Genomic DNA, 17,332 nt, shown 5'->3' with positions numbered 1-17,332 from the left:
GACTAGATCAGTGATCTGAATAACCCAGCATTACATTAATTTAGCCTAAAATTCTGTATTTACATCAATGCACACTTACAGTTACTAACAGCAAAAACACAATAAAGTTACTTGACTGCTAACAAAGAGTAAATTTTGTATTATGGCAGACAAACAAAATCTGTTCCATTTGTCATGATCACTTTAGATCCACAGCATTTGGAATTATGAGTAGCATTATATGAAAAACTGGCGTATAATCAACAACCTATGTAGCATGTTCTAAAACACTGTTAAAAGTTTAAAATTAATTTCCAGCTCAGAACAATGGTCTGAGGTCTTGACTGTATGTTGGCTTGAGCCATTGGTCTTGGTTCAACCAATAGTCACGAAGCTGAAGCCTGGAAGTTTACATACAATAACATAGAGAAAATACTTGTGCAGTCTGCAACTCTGGTTCACATCCTGCCTTTCATCCCCTTCCTCTGCCTTCCTTTTGGAGCCTGTTTCATGTCTACAGCTCCCAGGGACCTCAATGAATTTACCACTAACAACACTGCTAACTATTGAGATGTATTCTTCCTTTTAGCTACTGTTTTTCTTTGCTTACCAGCAGATGATCTCTATGTACAGTAACAGCTTTGTTACTCTTTGATGTTGTCTCAATTTGCGTTATGATTAAAAAAAAGGTGGGTTTTGTCATGACTCTTCTGTTTCTGTTCTGATCCATTATTTTCCACTCAGAGTACTCCAAGCTGCGGGTATGACAAAGCAAAGAAGGCTTACATGTACTCTCACTGCACAATTTAATGAGATTACCAGTCTCATTAGCCATCCAACAAGAAGACTAGCCCATGACTCAGATCAGGCGTACGTAATACAAGCCTTCAAAAACTGAGGGAAAAATCACCAGAAAATGCTGTTCATTACCAGGGCACAATTTCACCATCACTCGCATGCTGCAGCACTCATTCAGAGGCCATGAGACCAGGTGTGCCACACCATGATGGCCCTCAGCATCACTACCTTCAAGCATGGGCAGGATGAGGCTGAGTGCCAGGGAGGCAGCTTTTGCAGATGTGTGTGCTGAGGGAGCTGAAGAGGTGCACAGTGTTCAGAGTGCCCTGGGGTAAGCGGGGCAGACACCAATATGGCACTTGTTTGCACAACGAGCACTCTTCATGAATTACAGACAAGGAGCTCAGACAGCCAGACACACAGCACTCACTGTTTTCAGTTCCCTCTGTGCAACCTTTTGTTTTCTCAGGTGACTGGGGCTCCAACATATTTACTCCAGTCTAAGTCTTTTTACTTGAGACTAAAGCTTTCACTAGTTAAACACTCATTAATGGACTCAAACCATGGCTTCGGGTGGTGGAGAGTAAAGAGATCTTTGCCAACATTCAATGATGTGTTAGATCCTTTGTGTCCATTATTCATGATGCTGTTGCTACAGGCTCTAATTTTACATAAATGAAAGTCACAAGAGAGATGTTATGATGAGCAACAGTGAAGAGAACAGGAAAAGAACACCACATCAACTAGTATTAAAGACACAGTTTAGTATAACATTTTCTGATTTTGAAGTCTCTTGGGAGCAGAAATATTAAACATTTTCTCTGAAGAGTGACAAGCTAAAACCTAAAATCTTTAAGATGGTCTTTAAAATCAATTTCTTTATACCCTCTGCAAAACTCAATTCAAATTCCCCAAATATGAAAAATACATAATCTCACAAATTCATGTACCTTGCATTCCTTTTAGCTCCTTTTTAAGGACTAAAATTGTATCCTAGCTATCATGTAAGCTATTGTTCTGTCACTGGGACACAGGAAGGTTTCAGAGTTAAAAACCTGTTGCGCAAATAGTATATAATACCTTCTGTGAAGTTAGAAACATGCTCACTGACAGCATCAACCCACCAATACAGCAAGCAGACTTGATGCCACTGTCTACAAATACATCAATTCCCCTCCCTTTATCAACATAAAAGATAGAGTCATATGAAAATACCTGCCTTCCTATCTCACAGCTTTTATAGCAACTACACTGTACAGTAATTCAACATCTTCCTGTTGGAGAAATGACTTTGAAATAAGCTTCAGGCTCAGAATCCATGACATGTAAATTAACATATACTTCATAAGATATATATTACTTGTGAAAGTAGGTCATGTGTTTAAGGAATTTCTAGACTGTTTCTTGATGCAAATATTCTAAATATATTCTTGTGTTTACAGAATAATATTTTAATTATTTATCACATTTCATTTTTTAAGAACAGAAAAGGAATTGAATTTCTAATAGTCCTCATAAGGTAATAAGTCTAAGTACTTCTTTGTTACCTTTTGTAAATTTGTATGACATATGTTCAATCCCTAAGAGAACAGCATATTTGAAGCACAACACGAAAAAGTTGACAGAGTAGAAAAAGTTGATGTGTGAAGACCACACACTGCACATGTACAGATTCTGACTAAACGATACCAGTAAAATTTCAAATGTTGGGATTCATGGAATTTCCTCAAACTGGTGCTGTGTATCTGTTCACCTAGTTATGAACAAGTCATTACACAAGCAAAGTTAAAGAAAAAAATTTAAAAAGAGAAAGAGAGAAAGCAAGAAAGAAATAGAGTCCATGTGTTTGTAATGGGAATTGAGTTTGCATATCATATTGAGAATGCATATCAAGATAATCTTAATTAAAAAAAAAAAGGAAAAAAAAGGAAAAAAAAAGAAAAACAAAAAACAACAACAACAACAAAAATTCAAATTGGCACTACTATCAATATATCCACTAGGTGTCACAAAATAATCATACAACCAGATGAAAAGCAATTATACGTAAAATGCGTCAGTGTACTACATCAATGAAGTGCTGCTTTGAAATGAAATCTGTTATAAGAGCAGATGCAGGAAAATGTCATGAATCTCATGAATATACATACTGTCAGGAGTGTATGGGAACCTGAGCCATGATACACAAAAGCTGTTGCTAACCACATTGCATGTCACGTAACGGATTCACATACAAGCATATAAATGCTCCATTAAAAAGAGTCTTCTTAAATCATAAAAGCAGCATTATCAGTTCTCAGAATCACAAGTCTTATGTTACTTTTTTTCTTTTTTTTTTTAATGCTACAGCTAATGGACTAATGTATTATGTCAGATTCTCTACAAGTATGTGTAATTCCCTCATGACTATAGGGAAAACATTTCAAAGAAATGAGTTCTGAAGACTTGTCAAATAAGAATCAAAAAAAATGTTGTTAATATTACTTTAAAATCACAACAAATGCTAAACAGCGGAATTGGGTGTAACATACTAATAGAGATTTCTTAGATCTTGACTTTTCTTATGGAAGGGTATATTATGAATATTTGGGTAGAAGAAATCAAGAAATTAAATTCTACAATGGAGGTATTTTGTTATTTTTAAACATTCCTGGACCATTCTAAATTCATAATCATGCATGCACCTGCAGTCATCGAAAATACTGACTGCACTGAAGGATCACACCCACACTGCTGAAACAGGCACTTTCGTTTCCCAAATGGTTCTACAGTTGCAGTAACTTCTTCTTATACTTGCACAAAATTTTTATGGGCCATGTAGATTGGCAGTGTGAATTTATCGCTATCCATACTTGCACACACTGCACATACCCAAATAAAAAAATGTAGTCAATACTGTAAGCAACATTATAAAGTACAATAGGTAAGTTAGGTAAGAGGAGGAAACACACCCTTGACTTTTTTTTATCATACATGTATGATCATACCAACAAGGCTATATACACTCTGCTGACAAGGGCCATTTTAAAAAGACAGTCTAAGCAATGTTAAAAACTCTTTGTCCTCTTCCGGTCATCCAAGTCTGCTATATCACTCTTGTTTTAGTACTAGTTATGACAGAATTCAAGAACCAAAGAATAACTTAGCTTTGAAGGGACCTCTGGAAGCATCTAGTCCAACCTTCTACTCAAAGCAGGTCTGATTAGATCAGGTTTCTAAGGTCTGTATTCAACTGAGTCTTAGACATCTCCAAGGATGGAGATCCAATAGCCAATCTGGGCCCCTGTCCCCATGTTTGACCACTCTTTGGTAAAATTTTTTTCTTTATATCTGACTAGAATTTTTCATGTTCCAACTTGCATCAATTTGCCCTCATTCTACTACTGTGCACCTTTCAGAAGAGTCTGGCATCATCTCCTTACCCAGCAATTAATCAGATAGTTGTAGGCAAAAATAGGTCTCCCTTTTGCTATTTCTTCTCCAGCCTGGGCAGACACAGTTCTCTCAGCTTCTTGTTCATCATGTGCTCCAGCCCTGGTGAGCCTGGCACCCCTCCACTGAACTCATGCTATGATGGTTGGCATCTAGTACTAGGGAGCCCAAAACAGGAGACAGTACTCCAAATGGAGCCTCATGAGTGCTAGAAAGTGAAGAGGATTGCTTCTCTAGAACTGATGGCTATAGTCTTGCTATTGCAGCTCTGGATGCAAGTTGGCTCTGCTGGAAGGGCACATGGCTGGCTGATGTACAAGTTGTGTACCAGAAACCCCAGATACTTTTCTACAAAACTTCTTCCTACACAGGTGACCCCCAGCCTGTATCATTATTGTCTCACTGATGGCAGTATATACACCACTTCTCAAATTATCAAGATTACTTTTATTTATCTATGTACATGTATTTATATATTTTTAAATTTGAAAGACCATCTTATCCTAGGCCTCTATTGGCCTTGAAGTACCATGCATAAAACAGTGTAGGAATGTGAATGTACAGCAAATGTATGTCCTATTACCTTAGCGTTTAATGCTATACATCTAAAACCCTTCATAGGGCTGGAACACCACTCCTAGGAAGACAGGCTGAGAATTCGGGTTGTTCAGCCTGGAGAAGAGAAGGCTCCAGGCAGACCTTATAGTAGTCTTCCAGTACCTAAAGGGAGCATACAGAAAAGCAGGAGAGGGACTCTGTCAGAGAGTGTAATGATACGGCAAGGGGTAATGGCGTTAAGAAGGTAGATTTATATTAGATATAGGGAAGAAATTCTTTACTCTGAAGGTGGCAAAGTGGAACAGGCTGCCCAGAGAAGCTGTGGATGCCCCATCCCTAGAAGTGTTCAAGGCCACACTGGATGGTGCCCAGGCCCATGGCAGGGGGGTTGGAATTAGATGGTCTTTAAGGTCTCTTCTAACGCAAACCATTTTATGACAGGACTGCTAGAACAGTGTTTCCACTCAAATCTTAAAGAAGCTTTAGTTTATGACTAGGTAAGTCTCGACAGCAGCATAAAAAAAAATTACTTTTGCATAAGACTGGCTTGGCTCAGTGGTCCTACCCTTGTGCATCAGTATTTCACTTTCAGTGGAATAATTTTAAATTAAATCAAGAACGATAATCATATTTTACTATCATTTACTTCTTTATATCCTCTGCCACTAGAAATAACCTTGAAAAAAGACATCCAGCCCCAACTGTACTATTCTGGGAAAGTTTAGATTTAGATGAGAACATTTAAGCTTGTAACTACATGGGTTTTTTTTAAGCTTAATTCAATAGAAGTAACTGGTTCAACTTGGTTTCTGCTCATTAAAGAGCAGTCGGAAGGAACTGGTTAATCATTGTTTGCCATCTTCTTTAGAGAATCAACACTATGGACTCTTCTTTGTAGCCAACGTAAAACCACAATGCTCAAAGAGAGCAGAAGGAAAATACTGTTTTCAGCCACATTTTTTTTTTTCAGTGCACACTAAAATGGTAAATATTCTGTGGTTAACCCCCTCTCAGTCTTTGACAGCACTTTCCTCTGGATGGTAGTCTCTGTGGTACATACCACGTCATTTAGCAGTCACTATAAAGGTATAGCAGTAGTGCTGTGGAGAAGCATTAGTGGTCTGCTCAGTAACAGCTTACTCATGGACAGCTAACCTATGAAACCACAAGGCCACCTTTCAGAAGGAGGTCAGAAGGCTGCAAGCCACATACAAGATGCCACCTGTGAACTTTGCTGCAAAACACATTGTTACAACACAAATTTGGAAAAATATTAGCAACGTTAGTAGTTTCAGCTTTTTTGCCATTTCTTTACTAGCAAACTGTTCATGTGCACTCCCCATCAGATTTCCTGGCCAAAAGCCCATTTCTTCCAGTTCTTTTAGTTTTGCAGTTATCTCAGGTAAGCTCCGAATTCTCTAAAACTGTCCAGGCTATTTTATTAAAACCAGCTCTAAGTTATTCTAATCATAAAGGCCAAGACTTAAAATGCTGTATGAGTTAGGAAAATCTAAAAGAATTTGCCTCCTCACAGCGAAAGAGAAAATGGAAGAATAAAATTGGTGACTATCCATGCTACTTTCTGGCTTATCTTCCCCACCTGGTAGGACTGACAAGGTCTGTGTCATAGAGAGGGAAGCAAGTTGCCATTTTTAGATTGCTTTTGGAATCCACAATCTTCCACAAAAAAATGTAATTGTTTTGAAATGAGGAAAAATATATGTGAATGATGTAAAAATATTCCACTTAAACACAGAAAGATTGCTGGGAAAAGACACTTCATAAATTGAAGTTTTATTAGAATACACACTGCTAACAACTGGCAAAAATATCAGAAGAAATGCTGATCATGAGGAAATCAACACCGCTAGCTCACACCCCTATCAAAGATCTAGCACTGGGGGCCATAAGTCGGGTTATTAAAGTCTTTTTTCAAGATTGATTAAAGTTCATTTTAGTAACATCAGCAGGGAACCCTGGCTCAAATGATCTTAATATTGAGAGTGCTAAAGATTGCAGTCTTCTAGCAGAAAATAAAAGTGCGTTCCTCTAGGCCTTCTTGCAAATACAGAACTCACAGCGCATTCAATCATTAGAAAGGCCTGTCAGTGGAAATATTTTTACTTTAAAAATTCTCATAAAAAGAACACTAGGAAATGTTCTTTCTGACTTCCTCTTTCTCAAGCTATAAACTTTAATCATCCTCTTTCTCTTAGCCGATCTCCTGAGATATATTAAACTGCAGAGACCTGCTCTTACAGATTTCTGAGACCAGCCAATGTTTTGTACAACTGGTACCAATAGAGATCTTAAAAGGGGATCATCCAGTAAACCTTTGGAGACTTCAGGGCTCAGGACCCAGCATTGTTTAATGTGCACTAGGGATTTTCAAGAGAGAACTATTGGGAGTCCCCCTCTATTACAGCTTGTAGCAAGACAAAGAAAGATTTAATGAGGACGGTTCATTGAAGAGATGTACGGTTTTCTACGAATTTAGAAAAAAAGTCTTCAGAATGAGGAAAAGAGTGAGGTGGGAGGAAGATATTCAGAAACTCGAGAGAGCTGTATTCATTTCACAATAGAACAACAAATTTTGTTCATCCTCTTGTGCAAATAACCTGATAAGGATTTTAGAAAAATGACAGTACTGCTGCATTCAGATGCTTCAGTAACTATTTAGACTTTCAAAGGCAAACTACAAACCAGCTGTTGGTCTACCTGGAAATGTTACAAGATGAGCTGATCCATGCTGAATGCTTTTAAGTATCCAGTTTAGACTGTCCAGGGTATACATCTTAAAATATTCACATCTGTGTTTCACTTCCACACCTGTAAAATATTATGTTCCTACCTTTATGAACTGAGGAGAACAAATTTGTAATGTACATGAACCAGCTTCGAGAATCTTCAGTGGTAAGATCACATCAGTATGTAGACTGACGGGGGGAATCTGTTTCCTGGGGACACATATCCTACTTCTGGCTTTGAACTGTAAACTTTGAAAGCACAATCATGAGATGCAATGGTAGGATAGGTTGTTGTAAACTCTGCAGGAATTCTAGCCTCTGGGCCAGTTTTGTACAGCTTTCTTTAAGTGAAAAAAGTGTCCCCTTTCACATGTGTCTGTGTTGAGTTCAACTGTTCAATGTGCATGTTATAATACTGTATCGTATTATAAAGCAGAGGCATTTAGATCAAGATCTGATTTGTCTTCCTGAACTCAGCAATGCTCTTTGACTGCAACAGGATACTCAATCAAATAATTCAAATCCTTGTTTTGAGAGATTAAGATTCTATGTCTATATGGACATCCTAAACTGTCTTTAAACTCCTAAAAGTGTCTTAAAATTCCCTGCATCTACTCATTAAGGTCTGTAGCTTGCTTAAAACCTAACTAAAAGATTTGGGCTTGCATGCTTTAGGAATAATGTATCAATTCTCAAGACCAAAGTCCTGGTACTCCCAGATCATCCTGGGAGCTTAAAAGTAGCATTCCAACAGAAGGAACACAGCATTTTGTGAATGTGTTTTCCCAGAGCCATTTGGAAACACTTTAATTCACTGCCCATAATGATATTGGCACAGGTGGTGACCTGAAACACCTGCAAAAATCCTCCTTCATGCCTCAGCTGGATCCAGCAGATGCTGGAAGTAAAAGGCCAGGCCAATAGGAGTGTAACACACACTGACTCCACATTCTGCAGCCATTTTTTTTCAGAGTTATTGTTACATTTGTTAAATTTAAAAGGCCCATCAGGAAGTCCTGTCAACAGCTTTCTGCAGACATATACAAGTAAAAGGAAATCAGATTATTAATGCTAGAATACTATCCTTAAACCAGGCCGGAATCAGGCACGCTAAAATGTAAGTTACATATTTTCAACCTTAACCTATGACAAGACACAGCTATATAGGGCTGCACTCTTGTAGACAACTCAAGGCACACATAAAAAGTCCATACTCGGATATTTTCTTATGGATAGATCTGTGTGAACGTCTTTGGTTAATGATCGTATATTTTATATATATTTTCCACTAAATATAACAGCCATTAATGTAGCATTCAACTCATTATCCATACTCTCTACATTGCCACATCAACATTTTATTTGAAGTATTAGTGATAGCATCCCATCAAAATTTAATAGCAACTGTCTACAGCTGAAGCATATTAACTCTTGCTTTCACCCATGGTTATGATTTATTTTTCTCCTTTTAAAATGCTAATGATATTAAAAATAAAGTACCTTTCTACAGCATGACTCAGAAATGCATAATATTCTTTTCTTCAACTCATGGTAAAGGAAACAGGCACAAGCAAAGGCAAAAGAATTCTCTATTCTAGTCTATAGCTTTATACTGAAATCTTACGTGTCAAATGAACAGGGCTTTTAGAGAAATGTCAACAACTGTAACACTTACATAAGATACAGTTAGAAAAATATTTTGCAAAGAATGACAGTTTCTTTCACATGAGAAGATGATTTATACTTCAGTTTCAGAATGCAAGCAGTCAACATGTGACCTGACATTTGCTACAGGAATTAAAGAGACGTTCAGCAAGATTACAAAAGGAAAAGCATTAATCGTCCTACACCAGCAGCTCCTCTCTGTACTAGTGAAAGATCTCAGCATTAAGCAATAATAATAATAATAACAATAACAACAACAACAACAACAACAACAACAATAATAATAATAATAATAATAATAATAATAATAATAATAATAATAAAATAGAGAGGTCACAAGAACAGATCTCCCTTTTGGCATTTCATACTAACTTGCTCAATTTATGAAGGCCATCTGGTGCTGTTTATGCTGGCCTTTTTTGCATTGTCTCTTATATTGTTCTTTATGGATGAGCATGATTCACAGTTCACATTAACTGTGTGTTTTAAGTGACTCTGCAAGAGAGTATGACTGTTAAAGCTGTGTGTAAAGAATGCATAGCTGTTGATGTATACATATGAATATATATGTACATATAAGAATATGGTGAAAAGAACACCAAATGGGATTATTTTGGATGTCCAAATAAGAAAGGCAGCAGGTCACGTGAGCTATTATATACTTCCTATATGACTTGAAATGAGCCCTTTGGGGCTCATTTTTATCACTTGTTAAATCAAGTTCATAATTCCCTATCTCACAGTGATACTGTAAGGCTTGTTCAGTAATGGGTTCAATTCAATGCTGGGCAGATGGTCAATACAAATTTTATGCGTCACTGAAGTACCATTTAACCTCAGATCTTAAGTGGCATATAGCCTTTTGCCAGCCTCTTAGCAGCCACTGTATAAATATTATATATTCACATTACTGAAAATATTTGAGGGACATGAGTTGTCAGTAGTGCTGATTTTGCATTCCTCGAGTTACAAATCTGCAGAACAACAGATTCTGAGAACACATTCTTCAGAAGCAGTGCAAAACACGTGCTAGCACATCTCTTTGTAGTGGTTATATATACAGAAGAAAAGAGGAAATAGTGTAACTCCTGCACTGAGTGTCAAAGTGCAGTGATTTAAATGAATCCATAAAACAATTATTTTAAATAATCCTGCAAGCCTCAGGAATGACCATTGATAGTATCTGGAAGGATTTTTCTGGTGTTGGGAGAAGGGTTGTTTTCCTGGCCTCTGCCAAAAACACAACTCATGGATGTGAATGCCTCTTACCTCTAGAAATTACAGCTACAATTCAACACAGTAATGACTTTAAAGATGTATCTTAAAGATACTTATAAAAACATATGCATCCTCTGGCAATCAAACAAAAGAAAAAAGTTCTTTTCAAAACACCTTTTTCAAGGTTTCAGAGGACTATTTTTAAACTTTATTGCCAGAATTAATCTACCATGAAGACCTACATGCCGGCAAGAAATAACCTCCAGTGTGATTGCTACACACACCTTGTCATTTCCTTTGCATAGGTGACCAATCCTCACATCTTTCCGCTTCTAGCTTGGTTAGCGCTCATCTTAGAACTTGGTTCCCCAGTAAGTCATTCTCTGTTTCAAAAAGGAAGAAAGAAAAAAAAAAATTAAAATATGTATGTTATCATTACGAGGTGAAAAAGTGAGAAACTGACATACAGATAATAAATGCAGGCTTTCCAAAGCCTTTTCTATATTCAAGGAATGTGCTTCAGTAGAAGGCCAGTATCCCACTTCAAACTTATTTTGAAAGCCTCAATTGAGGGTAAGTGAGGTATTAATGGCACTTTGTTGATGGATGACTTTACCCTCAGGAAAGTACTATGAGTTTAGATTACTAAGACTAAACAATTTAGCTGCTACTAACCTTGAAAGCTTCAAGTAAAATAGCGTTCCTTACTTTTACAGCCAGGTGATTTTAAAGAAAAGTTATCAGATACATTTTTTTCAATGTTTACTCCTGAATATTGGACTTGTTAGCAATCATTTGAAATTACTATGCCTACTGGTAGGAGAAAGATTAACTGCGCTCTGACTAATCAACCAGGCAAGGACATCAATACATTAGGTATAAATTAGTCATAACATGTAGTATTCAGTAGCTTAGTCTCAGTAGTGAGTGATACTAGTATTTTCAGGATAATGCATTTATATAATTAATACCTTTGAAAATACTTTGTAATCATACTTAGATATAGAAACCACTAATTACACATAAAAAAAAACATATAATATAGTGAAATAACAATCTTTGTTTTCTTGTATTGTGATAGTGATAATACTACTAGGAATGTGACACAACACTAGATAAATTATTCTAGGTAATGCCCTAAGAAGTGAGGCTATGATTGTTCTCTGCCTGTTCAGCAGATTGCATTCTAATTCTATTCACTTATTATTGAATCCTGTTTTCTTCAGCTAATTCTGCTACTTTATTGAAGAAAGGTTACTTTTACCCACAATGTTCTTTAAATTTGCATACATACAACAGCCCACCAAATCTCCTTGAAAACTGATTTCCTCCAAAGAGAGATTGGAGAGATTGGAATCCTCCCATTTTGGCATTTCTTTGCCTATAACCACCATAACATGTAAGTGCCTCACAACTCCTGCTGCACTCTACCCTCACAATTTCACAGCAGAAAAATTATTGTCTTTGCTCATGGAATAAGAAGATGAAGAGAGAGAAAAGATGTACCTCATCTAACTTTAGGCACTTAACTGTCTAATTAAAGAGAATAGAATCGTATATCGTGTCAGTTGGTACAGGGTCCAGGGCAAAATCTGTAGTACATGTCTAACATACGTAACCTGAATCAACCCCTTAGGAGTCTCTCTCTTTTTCTGTCTTCATACCAGCAGCTTAGGAACAACAATTACCTACACATGCACCTAAGCTGTATCTAAACTCAAGTCAATATACCCTTCACTACAAGACAAAGAGCTAAGTCCACTAATGACTTAATCACAGAACCACAGAATTGTAGGGGATTGGAAGGGACCTTGAAAGGTCATCGGGTCCAACTTCCCTGCCAAAGCAGGTTCCCAGTAGGTTCTGGTAGGCATCCAGACGGGCCTTGAATATCTCCAGAGAAGGAGACTCCACAACCTCCCTGGACAACCTGTTCCAGTGCTCCGTCACCCTCACTGCGAAGAAGTTCTTTCACATGTTGGTGCAGAACTTCCTGTGCTCTAACTTGCAGCCATTACCCCGTGTCCTGTCCCCACAAACCACTGAAAAGAGGTTGGCCAAATCCCTCAGTCTCCCACACCTTGGGTATTTATACACATTGATGAGATCCCCTCTCAGTCCTCTTTTCTCCAGGATGAACAGACCCAGGTCTCTCAGCCTTTCCTCATAGGGAAGATGCTCCAGGCCCTGGACCATCTTTGTGGCTCTCCACTGGACTCTTTCCAGGAAATCCCTGTCTTTTTTGTACCGGGAAGCCCAGAACTGGACACAGTACTCCAGGTGAGGCCTGACCAGGGCAGAGTAGAGGGGGAGGATCACCTCCCTCGACCTGCTGGCCATGTTCCTTTTAATGAATGCCAGGATACCATTGGCCCTCTTGACCACCAGGGCACACTGCTGGCTCATGGTCAACCTGTTGTCCACCAGGACCCCCAGGTCCTTCTCCTCAGTGCTCCTCTCCAGCAGGTCGTCCCCCAGCCTGTACTGATTTGTCCGGTTGTTCCTTCCCAGGTGCAGGACTCTACACTTGCTCGTTAACCTCATTTGGTTTCTTCCTGCCCATCTCTCCAGCCTGTCCAGGTCTTGCTGAATGGCAGCACAGCCTTCTGGCATGTCAGACACTCCTCCCAGCTTTGTGTCATCGGCGTACTTGCTGAGGGCAGACACTATTCCCTCATCAAGGTCGTCAATGAAGATGTTGAACAAGACCGGACCCAGCACTGACCCCTGGGGAACACCGCTAGTCACAGGTCTCAGCTGGACTCTGCGCCACCCATCACCCATCGCCCATCATCACCTGAGTTGACAGAGCTTGGCTGGTCAGCCAGTTCTCAACTCACCTTACTGTCCACTCCTCTATCCCACACTTTCTCAGCTTTGCTAGCAGGATGGAGACAGTATTGAAAGCCTTCCTAAGTCAAGGTAGATGACATCCACTGCTCTCCCCCCATCTACCCAGCTGGTGATGATGTCATAGAAGGCAACGAGGTTGGTTGAGCACGACTTCCCCTTGGTGAATCCATGCTGAGTACTCCTCATAACCTTTTCTTCCAATTGCTTGGAGATGGCATCCAGAACAAGCTGTTCCAACACCTTTCCAGGGACAGAGGTGAGACTGACTGGCCTGTAGTTTCCCGGATCCTCCTCCTTGCCCTTCTTGAAGATTGGAGTGACACTGGCTAACTTCCAATCTTCAGGCACCTCTCCTGTTCTCCAGGACCTTTCGAAGATGATAGAGCGCAGTTTGGCAATCACCTCTGCCAACTCCCTTAGCACACATGGATGCATCCCATCGGGACCCATGGATTTGTGTGCGTTGAGCCCACTCAGACGCTCACAAACCACTCTCTCATCAACCAGGGGGGAGCTCTTCATTTCCCAGACCCTTTCTCCTCCCTCCAGGGTCAAGGAGTCCCACGGGGGGGAGTCCTTGAAGCAAAGACTGAAGCAAAGAAAGCATTCAGTATCTCTGTCTTCTTGACATCTCCCGTCACCAGGACACAGCATCCTAAAGATTAGAGTTTGAGTTACCCACTGTCAGATTCTTGGCCATGGAATGAAATATAATAAGGCATCAGATTTCTCCATACAATCTGCAGGGAGAGCTAAGAATTTCAGATTGGCATCCCCATTGTGGATATTAGATAGGTTTTCACACCAATGTCTATTCACTATTACAACCCTCTCTTTCCGTGAAGATATCAATCATGTTAATGTTATGTTTCTATAATTTTTTTTTTCTTTTTGCATTACATCCCAAACTAATTTTCAATTTTATTTTGACCTGTATCATTATCGTTCTTTCATTCCACAGTTTACCCTATATGCCTCTCAATTTTTTCCTTTGGTAAGATTTTTATCTCTTTTATTGCTGCTTCCATAGTTCACCTAAGTAGTAAAATAGTATGGCTTATTTTTGTCAAAGCCAACATCATAGCAATGCTTAACTTTGCTTTTGTGGTCAGAGATCAGCTCCTCTTCTACGCTTTTGGTGACACAATACTTTGCTCTCTATTTAACTTACTCTGAACTGTGCTAGTACATCTGTGTGCCATTCTGCACAGCTGAAATAATTTATTTAAATTGTCACATGGTTTATTAATAAAGAGGAAAAATGCATGTGTATATTTTTCCTTAAAAAAGAATACAGGTACTATACAAAATGTATATCATATAGTCCTTACCCCCAGTCAAACCATACAGCAAATGGGAACCCACAGACGGCAAACAGTCCAGACACAAGATGGGACAGAAATACTGCAGATAAAGAAATGCTGCAAACTTGACTGCCTTAAAGCTTTAAAAAGAATATCTGTTGATATAGTGCCATACTGAGATTTTATAGACATGGTTTGCAGACTGTTCCATTAATACAGTAGACTATAATCTTGCAGGTGTTTAGGCATGAAGAACTTAGTCATGTCAGTATTTTCATAACCAGGTCTTAAATTCCTTCTTGAGAGAGTTAATAAGAAACCACCTCACTCCTATATTCATAATCAAAGAGCAGCAGTTGCCAGATATTTCTTTTCTTGAAGCATGAGAACGTACAACAAGAAACACCATATTAAACTTCTGTCTGTTTTCTGATAACGCATTAAGTCTATGTTTCAAGGCCTTCAAGGACTTACTTATATATTTAATTCAAATTAAAATTTTCTATGTATTGTTCTGAATTGGGACATTACTGAACTTCAGATACATTGCTTCCTGATCAAAAAATACTATGTTCTTATCATTATCATTGCAAATAAAAGCAAAAAAGAGAAGGCAAACAGCAGGAGTGTGCAGTATTCGAGACAGTAAAGTGATACAGCCTGAGAGCCAGGAAATTTACAATAATGTGTATCTGGAAAAGAGAGTAAAATTGATTGTCCTTTGTACTTAATATCTGCACAAGGAGGTAGTTAAGCTGTTCTACACTTATTTATATCTGAAGTCCCAGAGCTGGTGTTGGTTCCTCCAAAGCACCAAAAAAGGGTGCTGAACACAACCTCATGGATTAGTAGCCGACAGTGGAAATCAGTGTACCTGTTTTAGCTTAAACTGAGAATATTTTTGAAGGTCATTGGGATAAGCCACCCTTTTAACATGGCAGATTTCAGTAATGCGAGCTTTTGGCTTCCCTGCTGTGCACAAACTTTTACATTTCCTGTCTTTTGCTTTTATTTGTTTATTATGTGCTTAAATCCATATTTTAAAAATATCTGGGCTAATTTATCAGTTTGGTCACAAAGGTATTTTTAATAGTAACTTATAGAAAAGAAGACTAAAATAATAGGGGGAGGGAAGGATTGTGTACAATCTGAAATACTGTTGACTTTACGTATGATGTAAAGAATAATTTTTCTTTTTTTAACTCTGCAAGGTTAATCCATCCTTTCTTGATGGCTGCTACTGTTTATAACAAGGCATATGGCAAAAAAAGAAGAAGAAAGCATCATGCATGTTCACTATATTATAGAAATTAAACCTGATGGTGGCCGTTTTGTTCAGTTAATTAACAAATTAAAGATGGCTAGTTTGTTCACAACAGCCTGAAACAGCAACCTACACCCAGAACAGGAACCCATCAAAATGTAACTCAGGAGAACAAAAACACCCTTGAATAATTGTACATATTGTAGTGAGTATAAAGGTTTAAAAATAAGTTTATATCCTTGATCCTGATGTGAACGGTTGCTTTAAAAGTCTACTTTAGGACTATATGTTTTTAAAAACAGAAGAAGAAAATGCTCTGGTTTGTGACTTAAAGCACAGCTAGTCCATTTCAATGGACACATGCAGATACATCAGAACACGCAGATACATGCAGAGCCACACTCAGCTCCTCCTTTTTAGTTCATGGTTTTATGTTTATGTTTGTTTGTTTGTTTGTTTGTTTTTGAGGACTTGACACCAAGAACAGTAAGTTTCAATTTACATTACCTCTCAGCTTTCTTTCAGAAAGCAGAACTCCATTTCTTCACTTTTACTTGAATTATCTCCTCCATGCAGCAGAACATTAGTGAGCAACAATTTAAAGTGAGCAGACTATTGCATTTCACAACTTTCACAGGTTCTTCTTTTCCCTTCTCCTTCTCCCTGTACTGGCCAGACTCCTGACTCACCTATTTTGAGGTATTTTATAATTTTTCCTCTCCCATATCCAAGGCTCCCTGTGTATGCTACCTGATTAATGAACTGAAAATACTTGCTTTTCTAAAATAGAAAATGCTAGGATTGATATGAATAACAAATTTGTACAAAGAACATGCTCTGAGTGGTTCTCTTTAGGGAAATTTTTCTTTTCAGAAACATACAATATCAACATAGCTTATAGCAATTGGGTTTCAATTTAATCTAGTACATCACATGAAAGTTTCACAAAGTCACAGTTTGTTGATTATCTTCCCATAGAAAATCTCTTGCTTCAAATAAATAACTACTATTAAGAATATTAAAATTCCATTAAAAAGAAATTCCTGAACTTATCCAACTAATAACACTCATGTAAAAGAATCAAAAAGCTCATTTCTGTTTCACATGGACTAAAGAATTTGTTCACTGAGACCAACTGTGGTTCACTTAACCAACAATCTAACCACAACTGAAAGTACAGATCTGTATTACCAACTACAACGATGTTACCCCTACTGTCATGACCAGAATGGAGTTTATTGCTCTAAAATGGTTTACTAATACTTGCTATTTTGAGAGAGGAGTCTGAGTCAACAAAAAGTGATTTGAGCTCTAAATGAGCCATTTGGTCACCTCAGTGTCAGGTTTCTGAATCTTATACTTTTGTTATTTAACTTTACAGAACATTATTCAGCTTTCAAGAAAAGCAGGTGTGATCTCCTAAATATATCTTGGGAAGCTGTAACCCATTTCTTATTAACCTGTTCAAGATAATCTCAGTGGAAGTAAGAAAATGTCTGAAAAGCAGAAAAGAG

General features: G+C 38.1%; 1 long non-coding RNA gene across 13 annotated transcripts in view; it reads right to left on the bottom strand.

Moving 5' to 3' along the window:
* LOC137843238 (uncharacterized) overlaps positions 1-17,332 on the bottom strand; it is a 96,344-nt gene that overhangs the window by 20,764 nt on the left and 58,248 nt on the right. For 9 of the 13 annotated variants that reach the window (XR_011089421.1, XR_011089423.1, XR_011089422.1 and 6 more), the window contains one exon: positions 10,682-10,780. This is a non-coding gene — a long non-coding RNA (uncharacterized lncRNA). Of the gene's footprint in view, positions 1-589; positions 735-10,681; positions 10,781-13,237; positions 13,618-17,332 lie in introns of all 13 variants that reach the window. The other 4 variants (XR_011089427.1, XR_011089429.1, XR_011089428.1 and 1 more) reach the window with 3 other exon arrangements.

The sequence above is a fragment of the Anas acuta genome, chromosome 1 (genome assembly GCF_963932015.1).
Source record: "Anas acuta chromosome 1, bAnaAcu1.1, whole genome shotgun sequence".
NCBI lineage: Eukaryota > Metazoa > Chordata > Aves > Anseriformes > Anatidae > Anas > Anas acuta.
The sequence above is the reverse complement of the archived record's forward strand: the minus strand, read 5'-3'. Positions and strand labels throughout refer to the sequence as shown.